This window comes from Chelonia mydas, chromosome 24 (assembly GCF_015237465.2).
Source record: "Chelonia mydas isolate rCheMyd1 chromosome 24, rCheMyd1.pri.v2, whole genome shotgun sequence".
Lineage (NCBI taxonomy): Eukaryota > Metazoa > Chordata > Testudines > Cheloniidae > Chelonia > Chelonia mydas.
Window position 1 is genome coordinate 5123578 of NC_051264.2, and position 12431 is coordinate 5136008.

The 12431-nt window shown below is 46.3% G+C and overlaps 1 protein-coding gene across 1 annotated transcript in view; it reads left to right on the plus strand.

Annotated features, from left to right (window-relative positions):
* Positions 1-2103: 2103 nt before the first annotated feature.
* The window catches only part of LMNA (lamin A/C), a 102664-nt gene continuing 92336 nt past the window's right edge, over positions 2104-12431 (plus strand). The window contains exon 1 of the mRNA XM_043535393.1: positions 2104-2220. The gene's annotated coding sequence lies outside the window, so the exon portion shown is untranslated. The remainder of the gene's footprint in view (positions 2221-12431) is intronic.

The following is a 12431-nucleotide window of genomic DNA, read 5'->3' on the forward strand; positions in this document are numbered from 1 at the left end:
GCCCCGGAGGCTGCCGGGGGATGTAGTTTCGCACCCAGGCGCACACACCCCCTTTTCCTGCTGCTCCTGCAGTCTGGGAAAGAGAGCGAGAGACAGAGAGGGAAAGAAAGAAGGGGAGGGAGGGAGGGAGGAGCGGATGAAAGAAGGTAAGAAGCCTTGTCTTGTGGGTAAGGCACTGGCTTGGGACTCAGGAGATCTGACTTCGGCCACTGGCTCCCCTTGTGACCTTGGGCCAGTCACTTAATCTTGCATAATGACATGTTTCAGAGTAACAGCCGTGTTAGTCTGTATTCGCAAAAGGAAAAGGAGGACTTGTGGCACCTTAGAGACTAACCAATTTATTTGAGCATAAGCTTTCGTGAGCTACAGCATCCGATGAAGTGAGCTGTAGCTCACGACAGCTTATGCTCAAATAAATTGGTTAGTCTCTAAGGTGCCACAAGTCCTCCTGTTCTTTTCACTTAATCTTGCAGCATCTGATCCCGCAACTGTAAAATGGGGACAATAATCCTTCCCAATCTCCACAGGATGCTGTAAGGATAAAATCCAGGAATAACAGCAAGGGGCTCAGATCCTGTTGTGATAAGTGCTAGGGAGAGGAAACTGGAAACTAGACAGGAGCAAAGAGAGATTTATTTAGACCTGGGCAAATCAGGAGTGAGTCCACTGAAATCTAGAGGAGAAGCAGCCCCAGAAGCTAGAAGGAGTGGTGGCAAAAAACAAGCTAGCTGGGAACAGAAAGGAATACGCTCACATAGGCCCCTGATTCAACAACAGGGCTGCATGTGGGTACTCTGTGCCTGTGCAGAGTCTAATTGACTTCCGTGGGGAGCTCCAGTTGACAGAGGAATCAACACATTCATTGAAGGATCAGGGCCCTGTAGAGAAAGGAATACAGAAAGAGACCCAGAGCCAGAGAAGCAGACACACAGGGTCATTTCACTGTAGCCTTGTGCAGCTGTTTGCACCAGGGTAATTAACCTCTGGAACAATTTCCCAAGTATCTTGGTGGATTCTCCATCACTGACAATTTTCAAATCAAGATTGGATGCTTTTCTAAATGATCTGCTCCTCTAGGAAGTTCTGTGGCCCGTATTATCCAGGAGGTCAGGCTAAATGATCACCATGGTCCCTTCTGGCCTTGGAATCTGTGAATTTAGTGCAAAACGCTACCAGATCAGAATGCTCTCACTTCATGAGGGTGGAAACAACCACTCAAGTTGTAGGGCGACAGTAAATTGGCCCATGGAGAGAAAGAGACTGGGGAAGTGGGGCTGATTCTCCACTGCCTTGTGCACTGGTCCTTTGTACCGCTCTGGTTTGGTAACACACTTGCTTTGCACCAGTGTAAATGACAGCACAAGAGACAAGGGAATCAAGCCCACTAAGCAGTATTGGGCCATCTCAGACAAGATTTTTTTAAACCTCTTAACGGACAGAGACCCAACTTTAAAAAAAAAAAAATCTTTCACCATCTACCAAAGGAAGTGAGATCCTTGGAAAGAAAAGACGAACAACCCTGCTTTCAGATGACTCTCCGATGAAGGATTTTCTACATCAGCCAGACTTGGCAGAGCTGCTAGGGTGGGGGATGGGGGCAAAGGAACTCATGTGCTACTCCTTCCATGCAAAAGCAGAAAACCCTTGAATTGAGTGCAATAACCCAACCTCCCCTTCCCCCAAATCTAGAGATCGGGGGTGGTAGAAATACAGTGCTCCCTTTTCTTATTGAAATGAGGGGTGACTTGGTGGAAGGGGAGCATTGAAAATCGCTTTTCAGTTCCAAGCCTGCAAAGCTGTTTCCCTCCCTCCTTCCCCTTTCTTCCCTTTGAATCAAACCAGATGTCTCTCCCATGAAATGAGATTGCATGAGCTCACGCTGGAGAGAGACAATGCAGAAAGATGCAAGACCCCATTGAGCCACGCTACACTGCAGCTTTGGCAGAGGCGACGTCTGCCTCTCTGGCTGGAGGGAATAGTGTGTGTGTGTGTGTGTGTGTGTGTGAGTGTGTGTAGTGGGTAGCCTTGTTCTGAAGCAGGAATTTGCTACCCCGCACTGTATTTTGCATTATTTCCTCTCTCTCTCTCAGATCCTTGCAACTAGCTCTCTCTCTCTCTCTCTCTTTCTGGTTCTGCCGCGGCAGAAGATCTCAGCTTGCAAATGAATTAAGCAGATAAGGGATACTGCACAAGGAAATGTCTCATCCAGTGACTCACAAGGTAAGGTGTTGCTACAGCTTTCTTTGCAACTTTGCCTGGGCAGTTTGGGAGTGGGTATTTTGTGTCTTTTCCAACCAGCCTCCCTGATCCATGGCAAAAAGTCAGCCGGATGCTGCAACACCATCAGATCAGACAGCCCTGCAAGTTTTGTTTTGCTACAGCATATGAAATGATTCTATTCTTGTTTCAGTATTTCATGTTTGTGATGCGATCGGAAAAAAACCAAGTATAACAAGAACAAAAAAGCCCCACCGTGGTATATTTAGTGCACCTTGTTCTATGATTTTAGAATTGTGTAATGTGTATGTATATCCATATGTGCTTACATGTAAACCTACACGCGTCAGACACACACATTGTATTCATAACGCATGCGTACTCATGTATGAGACATGAACACTACATATAATACAGGATAAGTCTATATGTGCATTTACTTAATATAGATAGTCATATACTCACACTCAATCACGCGTACACATACGCACACGATCGATATCAATTACACAAATGCACACATAGACAATGATATATAGAGAATAAAGTATGTGTGTATATATAGATATGTACCGTGTATATGTATGCATAATATGTGCATATATCTGTGTGCATAAAGTGTGTGTGTAAGGTGTGTGAGTGCGTATATATAGTGTGTGGGCATACTTAGTGTGTATGTTTTTGGGTAAAGTGTGTGTGCGTACACAAAATACATATATATACTGTAGTTGTGTGAGCTTACACACAGACTATAGTTTTTGGGGTGAGTGACAGAATATATATCTTTGAGAAACAATGTACTTGTCTTCTAAATTATAGCATTCACAAATTGTTTTTCACCTGGTCAGAGTTTGATCTCTTTAGAGTGACAGACAGTGATGCCTTGTCTTTAGGTATCACTTCATTTTAGGGAGACGGTTTCTCTTCCAACTCCCATTTTATGATCCACCCTATAATTCAGGAACAGAACTGTGACCCCTAAAGCAATGAAAGTGGGGGGGAGGGGAAGAGTAATTCTGATGTTTATAGGCTGATATTGCAAATACTGGCTCACTTTACTCAGGCAAATAGCCCCATTAATGTCAGAGGGGCAACTTGCACAGGGCTTGCTTGTTACTTACTCACATGAGTAAGCGTTTGTATAACAAAGTGTTTATTTACTCCTTCACATGACACAAGAACCAGGGGTCACCCAATGAAATTAATAGGCAGCAGGTTTAAAACAAACCAAAGGAAGTACTTCTTCACTCAACGCACGGTCAACCTGTGGAACTCCTTGCCAGGGGATGTTGTGAAGGCGAACACTATATCGGGCTTCAAAAAAGAGCTAGATAAGTTCATGGAGGATAGGTCCATCAATGGCTATTAGCCAAGATGGTCAGGGATGCAACCCCATGCTCTGGGTGTCCCTAGCCTCTGATTGCCAGGAGCTTGGTGTGGACGACAGGGGATGGATCACTGGATGATTGATTACCTGTTCTGTTCATTCCCTCTGAAGCACCTGGCATTGGCCAATCTAATGAGCTTGATAGACCACTGGTCTGACCCAATATGGCCGTTCTTATGTTTGTAGGAAGGGCTACTGTGCTTGAAATCCAAACTGAGATTTGAATACAAATAGGTCACGCCAACACCCAACATGCCTTTGAGTTTGATGGGTGTTCAGAATCCTGATCTGGATTATGGTGGAGCAGTAGCACCACCATAGTTCTGGTTACTAGTTTACTGTGTAACAGCCAGAGGGGCTAGGGATGCACCTTACCTCTGTATTTCCTGGTTTTCAGAGGTTTAAACATAGCTGCATACTTGACATTCTGGAAGGGCCTGGGGCACTGCCAGTCAAACTTAACGGTACATTAGCTAACTTTTGGGGCAGCGAATTTAGATCCACAATTTGGCCCTGATCCTGCAAGCTGCTCCCTGTGGTGGGGATATCCGTGCCCATGAAATGCCCCAGTGACTTCAGTCAGACTGCACATGGGTGCAGGGCGGTCTGCCCATGCAGAAGAGATTGTGGGATTGGGGTCTGAGGTGCTGTTTAACTTTGTCCGTTGGACAGCATTGTGTGTAGAGTCCATTTCACAGTTTCTCCTGTACAGTCCACTAGGGCAGGGGTTTTCAACCTGTTTCTTTTTGAGGCCCCCCACAACATGCTATAAAAACTCCTCAGCCCACCTTTGCCACAACTGTTTTATGCATATCCAGTAGATTAAAAGCCAGGGCCAGCATTAGGGGGTAGCAAGCAGGGCAATGGCCTGGGGTCCGACACCACAGGCAGCCCTGCGAAGCTAAGACAGGTCAAACGCCGGCCCTGCTCTCTGATTTATTTTGACGAATCCCCTGAAACCTGCTCACAGCCCCCCCGGGGGCCCTGGACCCTTGTTTGAGAACCACTGCACTAGGGCAGCCACTGACTTGTTCAGTGTGTGTAGAGATATCAGAATCTGGCTCTTAGCTTTCCTTTTTTATCCCAATTCCACAAACGAGGACTAGTGCAGTCAAAACCGTACCCCCACCTGCATTCTCTTTAAAGTCATTGAGATCTGATATGGGCTTAAGGGTCTTCCTTAATCCCTTAACAATTTTGGCATAAAAATCACACCCCTAATGGAAATAGGTAAATTTGCATTAAAACTGTGTATAGAGCAAGCCTTAGAGGGGGAGGATAGTTTAGTGGTCAGGCTATGTCCACACTGCAATAAAACACCCATGGTGGCCCATGTCAGCTGACTCAGGCTCATGCTGCAGGGCTATAAAACTGCAGTGTAGACATTTGGGCTTGGGCTGGAGCTGGGGCTGAGGAACCTTGTGCTGGGGGAGAGTGCCAGAGGCCAAGCTCCAGCCCGAGGCCAAATGTCTACATAGCAATTTTATAGCCCTGCAGTGTGAGCCCGATCCAGCTGATGCGGGTCAGCAATGGGTGTTTTATTGCAGTGTAGACATAATGTAAGAGGCCACAGTACAATTCGCAGCTCTGCCACAGACTGCTTGGGTGAGTCTCAGTTAGGCTCAGATCCTCAAAGATATTTAGGTGCCTAACTCCCATTGGGAGTTAGGTGCTTAAATGCCTTTAAGGATCCAGGCCTCTGTCTCTCTATGCTTCAGTTCCCCAGCTGTAAACTGGGAATAACAACACTGCTCTCCCCCACAGGAAGAGAAGTATACTAAAGATGGCGAGCTTGCTCAGATGCTACAGTAAATAAATCGACAGCCACCTCCACTGCTGTGTTGTAGGATTGGGGTCTTCGTTTGTGTGGGTCTTCCACCCAGGGGAGAGAAACATATTGTTCTTTAAATAAGAAAATGTAGTTGTAAAACCACACAAGTTGGCAGTGACACTCAGGGCCAAGTGTAATCCCCGAAGCTACTCACCAATGTTCAAAACTGACTAGGTTTCAAACTGGGGCAGACCTTAGCCACCATGGGGCAGAGTTTCCCAAAAGCTCAGGGTCAGGTTTCCAAGTGCTCAGCAGCCTCCATCCGGGACGTCACTGAACTTTAAATTAAGGCCTTTACAGATAATATTTACTTATCTCACCCAGGGGCTTAATGAATGAGTGTTTGTCGAGCACTTTGGGATCCTTGTCTGGAAAGCACGGTCACTGCAAGATCTCTCTTGCTGTCCGCCCATGCTGCAAAGCACACAGGTTTAAGAGCAATATGTTCCAAATGAATTGTACGAACATCAGCTACCCCAGGCCGGGGCGTAATGCTGCATCTGTAGGTGGCTCCGCAGCTGCAGGGTTTGAGCCTCAGACCTCCGGTTTAAAGCACGAGCCTCTACTGCTTGAGCTGACAAACCCAGCTCTGTTAGCCAAGACTTTAGTAGACTGATCAACCTCTGCATGAGTCTCAGCCACAACTCGAGGGGACAGAGGGACGTGGGTTACAGGGACAAGCCACTAAGGGTACGTCTACACACAGCAGCTGGGAGGTGTGATTCCCAGAATGCCAACGGGGCGATGTACTTGCACTACTGTCCGTCGTGCTAGTGTGTGAACAATAGCAGAGTGGCTCTGGCAGCACCGGCTGTGGCTCCAGCTGGGTGGTGGAGTGGGATTGTACTGGGGTGGGATTGTACTGGGGCAGCTAGCCCGAGGTGGTGTTGGGGCTACACTGCTATTTTTAGGGGCTAGCTTGAGCGGAGGTGGCGTAGGTGTGTCTACCCGTGCTGAGAATTACATCCAGCTCTTTTGTTTATCTTCTAATCTTGAGTTTTTCTCAGAACCAAAGCAGGTGACAAATATTCAGACAGTAGCATGAGCCTTAAATTCATAGCATCCCTTTAAGTAATTTGGCCCAGGTCACACGGAGAGTCAGTGGCACAGCCAAAAATAGAACCCAGGTGTCGTAGCTGTTCCCAGTTCCTGCAACCTGTAGACCAGTGTTCCTCAAGGACCGGTCCGTGGACCAGCACCGGTCCCTGATATCTCCCTGACACAGTTTAGGAAGGCAGCAAGCCAGGCTCTGGTATCAAAAAGGGTGAGAAACACTGGTCTTGATAACAGTTACTTCCTGTTAGTAGTATTCTCCTTAGTAGTATTCTCATCTTATGCATTGGTATTTTATTTATTCATCTGTGTATCTACTTTTTCTTAATTTTTTGCCCCTTGTGGCAAAATAGTCTGTATTTAGAAAACCCTTCATCTGCTCAGATGTAAACTGTGGGAGATGGGTCACCTCTCTTTTCCCATTCCACAATGTCGCACTCAGTGCTCTGGATGAAGAAGGATGTTATTACATTTCATTATGTATTATCTCCTTTCAGAAGATGCTTTAATTGTTCCTTTCAGTGAGGGAGGCTGTGGCATGCTTTCTGTTGAGGCTAGTTTTAATCACATGGTAGAGATTGCAACAAACTGCCACTGCTTTCTTGTTGTTCTGTGTCTGCACAGTGCCCAGCACAATGGGATTCGGGTCTCTGACTCAGGGGCTCCTAGGCTCTACAGCAATAGTAAATAAATAATATTAATATGAGCACTAGTTACTTTTAATTCATGTCATTAACAGTTAAGGTTGATATTAAAATTAAATAATGATTAGTGATTGTTGATTAGTAATTAACAATTACTCCAAAGGGGAGCAGTGGAAGTTACATCTCATGAGACATGTAAAAGCAAATAGAACAACGCCTATAAACATGGTCGTCGATGGGGACTGAAGTGGTGGCTGTCAACACCCACAGAGCCCTATGACTTGAGCTAAAGAGCTTTGCTAGCAGTCACAAAGCAGCAGGTTCTTCTCCTTGCTCACCCGGCCAGCCTGGGCAACATGATCACATGCATTTAGGCTGAGATGTTCAAAATCTTCCTCAACCTGCATCCAAAGTGACCCCCACCTCTAAGGACAATCAGTCTCTCCAGCCCATTCATTCCTCAGCCTCTGTGCTGAGACAGCTAACAAGGAGGACAGCCCACATCTGGTGTGTTGGTGGGTCTGGGGATATGGGCAGTTGTCTGCTAGGAATTAGGCTGAGACCAGGAAACTCATTTCAGAGAGGCTCCTGATGTGGAGCTGTCAAGTGGTACTGTAAGTCTATAGGCGAGGTGAAACAATGGTCCCCAAAATGAGAAAATGCCACTGTGTGCACAGTTCCAGAAACTGCAACATGATTAAACTTACTGTTTAAGTTAATTTACACACCTTAATGTCAAGTTCATTGGTCAGAGCTGCCAAACGACAATGTATTAAAAGATTTTTATTGGTTTTGCAAGGGCAAGTTTTGTTTGTTTGTTTTTTCAGAAACGATGAAGCTGTTTAGCATATGGAAAAACGGCAAAGATCAACGTTGTGCAATATACTAACATGAAATGTTTTCACATCACATATTCCTAATTGTCAAACTATCTCAGAAGTAATTATAATAGTTTTCTGTATTTTCAATTGAGATTTGCTAGCTGGATCAGTCTCACAGTGAAGGTTGCGCACCAGTAGCAGTAGATTGCGTGCCCACGGTTTGCACTGAATAGGGGGTAGATATAAATGTATGTGAATTCCTAATGTAATGCTTCTCCATTTGTAAGCTTTTGTACCTGCAATGTATCATCTAGTCTGCCTGGTAGAAGGTTTTCATTTGTAATTGCCTATGCCTATAGAACTAGCCTTTGAAATATTCTAGAAACTAGCTTTTTAATTCAGTGACAATCATGCACAGGTCCGTGTTAGTGTTAGAAATGACAACAGCTTCATATTACGAATATCCAAAAGCTAGGAGAGAACAAAGTGGCCTAACAAGAAGTAGTGAAGACAAAGTCCACAAACAAGTCCTCGCTTCTGCACTGAAGGAGGATGAAGAGTATGTTACAGCCCTTACTAACCATGTAATCAACCATACAACAAACCCATTTGGACCTGAAGCACATCCAGAGGTGCTTATCAACATACCTAGTGGACTGCATGGAACATCAGATGCACAAGAGGCTCTAGTGAAAATAGCAGATGTTGGTGAAGAATAAATGGAGAGACTTGTAAGAGGTGCACCTGGTTCTGTTGGAACATGTAGCTCCTTCCACCCAGTCAATAAATCTGGCATCAAAACACTTGCTGACACGGCCAAGAAGACCAAATTCAAGTCTGGCTAGGGAGGGACAATCACAGCAGCCATCAGTCCAGCAACTGTTTTCCGCAGAGTCGGGTCCTTAGCAAGATGCAGAGGTAAAGTTTCAATGGCAACCGTTCTTAGTTGCCCAGTAGGACCTGTACCTATGTCCCTCTTCCATGCTGATGGAACAATGAGAAGAACAGATAATGCTGAATTAGAGCATCAGCTGGAAGCCTAAAGCTGAAAAAATCCATGAGGTAAGAGCATACAACAGAGAAACCACACTGTACATCCGAGATGCCCCGGCTGTCATACAAATGATGGCTGGAGACATATTCCATGCATGCGATGAATTGGCTGTTGAGTATTTGAGGCAGAGTCTCCAATTTCGCAGCTTGTCACTGATTAGTGGGGAAATGAAAAGCAAATGGGCAAGACGTTTCTAGGATATCCGCAGTGATCGGGGCAATTAGCAACACAGGTTTAACTGCTGGGATAGCACAGGAATATAAGAGTTACCATCCCAAATTAGGGCTGGGGTCCACCTACCTAGCCCAATATCCTGGACCCACCAGTGGCCAGCACCAGCAGCTGCAGCGCGAGGTGCAAGAACGCCTTCATCTCTGGATAACCTGCCCTCTGAGGATGCTTCCTCCTGACGCCACCAGTTAGAGGTTGGTTTAGGTCCTAAAGCAGGAGGATTTTCAACCCTTCCCAAACTCTTGAGGCCTGATTCTGCATCTCCCTGTGCCTTGTGCAGTCATTTACACCAGTGCAAAGTGGGTGCAGGGTGACAGCATTTCACGCTCGCTTTGCACTAATGTCAGTGACTGTGCAAGGCTCAGGGCAAGGCAGAATCAGGCCCTGAGTCGAGTCAAGCCTGTGATCAATCTGGATGTTCTCATTATCCAGATAAATGTCTGATCCCTCCTGACTCCTGCTACGATCTGGGCTTCAAAGCCACTGAGCGCAGGCAGCAGACACCCTGGCCTTGTGTTCCCCTTTGGATGGGCCATTCTGCCCCAGCGTACACATCTCTGCACTGGATGAGCTGATCTCTGGCTGCTGTGTTGCGCTATGTTCTTATTAGCCATTATTATTCATTATTTTTTCCAATTATTAATTATTCATGTAGTTATTATTATTTAATTGATCACTTTAATTATTGTTTGCTTTCCCCCCTGTATTTGCTTCCATAGCAACACCAGGACGCTGGTTAATTTACAGACACATAAAGCCGACAAGTTCGCTGCTCCCCAAAAATGCCTATGATCTAAGCAGGCCTGTCAAGGGGTGAGCTGGCCCTTTAAGACTGCTGGGCTCAGCTGCTCTGGGCTAAAGGAGTACAGACAGAGGAAAGGATGTCAGCTAAGGGCAAAGGGCCAGACCTTCGCCTGTCACAGAGAGATACCCCCACCCCCTCATTACACCATCAGCGCATTGCCCAGAGATCCTGGGGTCCACCCTTAAATGCTGTGGATCCCCCGGAATCTGCAGGAGAGGGGAGAGCCATCAGCTGACAAAATCCGGTACCTTTGTATCCGCTTCCTCGCCCCGCACACACACATGTGGATAACTTTGCAATATTTCAGCCATGCTTCCAGAGCATTCCCCGTGCGGTCGCAGTCCTGGGAGCAGGGAGGGCTCTGTGGACGCAGACTAGTCAGTGGGGCATGCTAGGGGGTCAAGGTTTTGGCATGTGGCATTTGAAAGGTAATTTTGTTTCAGTTTCAGGTGCACTGGCCAAATGAGACAGTGTGGTCTCGCATTCAAACTGGGTGGGTTCTACTCTCTGGTGCGACCACTGCTGGAATACTGTGTCCAGTTCTGCTGCCCACAATTCAGGAAGGATGTTGATAAATTGGAGAGGGATCAGAGAAGAACCACAAGACTGATTAAAGGATTAGAAAATAGGCTTTATAGTGGTAGACTCAAAGAGCTCAATCTAACAAAGAGATGGTTAAGGGGTGACTTGATTATAGTCTATAAGTGTCTATGTGGGGAACAAATATTTAATAATGGGCTCTTCAATCTAGAGGAAGGTCTAACATAATTCAATGGCTGGGAGTTGAAGCTAGACAAATTCAGACTGGAAACAAGGTGTCATTTTTTTAATGGTGAGAATAAATTAACCATTGGAACAATCTATCAAGGGTCGTGGTGGATTCTCCATCGTTGAAAATTTTTAAATCAAGATTGGATGGTTTCCCAGAAGATCTGCTCTAGGAATTATTTTGGGGAAGTTTTGTGGCCTGTGTTATCCAGGAGGTCAGACTAGATGATCACAATGGTCCGTTCTGGCCTTGGACTCTATGAATCTCTTCCCACCTACTCCAGGGGAGTGGGATGTAGTGGCTAGAACATGAGCCAATAGGTGCTAGGGCCCCTGGATTCTATTCCTGGCTCTTGTGTGGAAAGTATGATCTAGCGATTAGCGCAGGCAAATGGGAGTCAGGACTCCTGGGTTCTATTCCTTGTTCTGCCACTGACTTCTTTTGTGGCCATGAGTGAATCCTGTCCCCTCTCTGTGCCTCTGTTTCCCCACCTGTATAATGGAGATAATCATACCACCACCCTGGGAGGATAATAGGCTAAATGCATTAACATTTGTTGGTGCAGTCTTTTTGTTCTGTGTTTGTACAGCAGCTAGCACCATGGGGTCCTGGTCTGTGACTGGGGCTCCTGGGTGCTACAGTAATAGAAATAATAATAAAAATAACAGTAATAAAGTGCCATGAAATCCTTGAACAAAAGCTGCTGCTGTTAGTTATTTTATTGTTCATAATTAGTGTGGGAGCCTTCAAAGCTTTTTAATAGAGTGTTTCTGTCTCCCTTATATTTTCTGCTCTGTTGCAAAAGGGGAAGACAGGACCCCAGAGCAATGCTCAGTGATCCGGAGCATCCAGCAATTCCCGGGACCAGCGACGTTGCTTGACGCTGGCTCTGGTACGGAGATCTGCAGCGAGATGGTGCGAGGATGCCTGTTGTGTCCTGGTTGCTCGCATGCAGGGAGAACTCAGATCCTCCTGCTTCTCCTGAGATGGTACCTATGGGTCAGACAGACACCCAGCAGCTGCCAAGACCACAGGTGGGGTCTGTGCTGAGACAGAGCAACAGCTGTTGGTAGGAGAGTTCATGCCAGCTCCGTGGTCCCAGATGGTGGTACAAGTTTTGTATTACAGGTAGGCTCATGGCGGGGCCGGGGGAGGGATGCTTTTCATGAGGGTGTGTGTTGGAAACTGAGCTGTTTTCTGCAATGCACATCTGCTGGAGCTGGGAATAAAACCCCGTCCCCTGCTCTAACTACTAGAGAACACTCCCCTCCCAGAGCTGGGAATAGAACCCAGGAGTCCTGACTTCCATTGGCCTTGCAAATGAGATTTAGGTTCAGTATGCCTATTTACTTTTCTGATTCTGCAATTTATGTGTATTTATACTTTGAGCCTGATTCTGCCATCCAAGTCACATGGGGCCTGATTCTCCGTTGCACTTGGTGTAATCATTTACACCCGAGCAAAGTGAGTTTAAAATGCTTAAACCAAAGAATCTATGAAAGCGACTCATGTCTTGCACCTTCACAGACATGCTTACCCGTCCGGGGGTCTGAGGTTGAGGCAGCTCATTATTACAATGACTCTGGAGGAGCCTGGGAGGGGCTGGATGGGGCCATAGC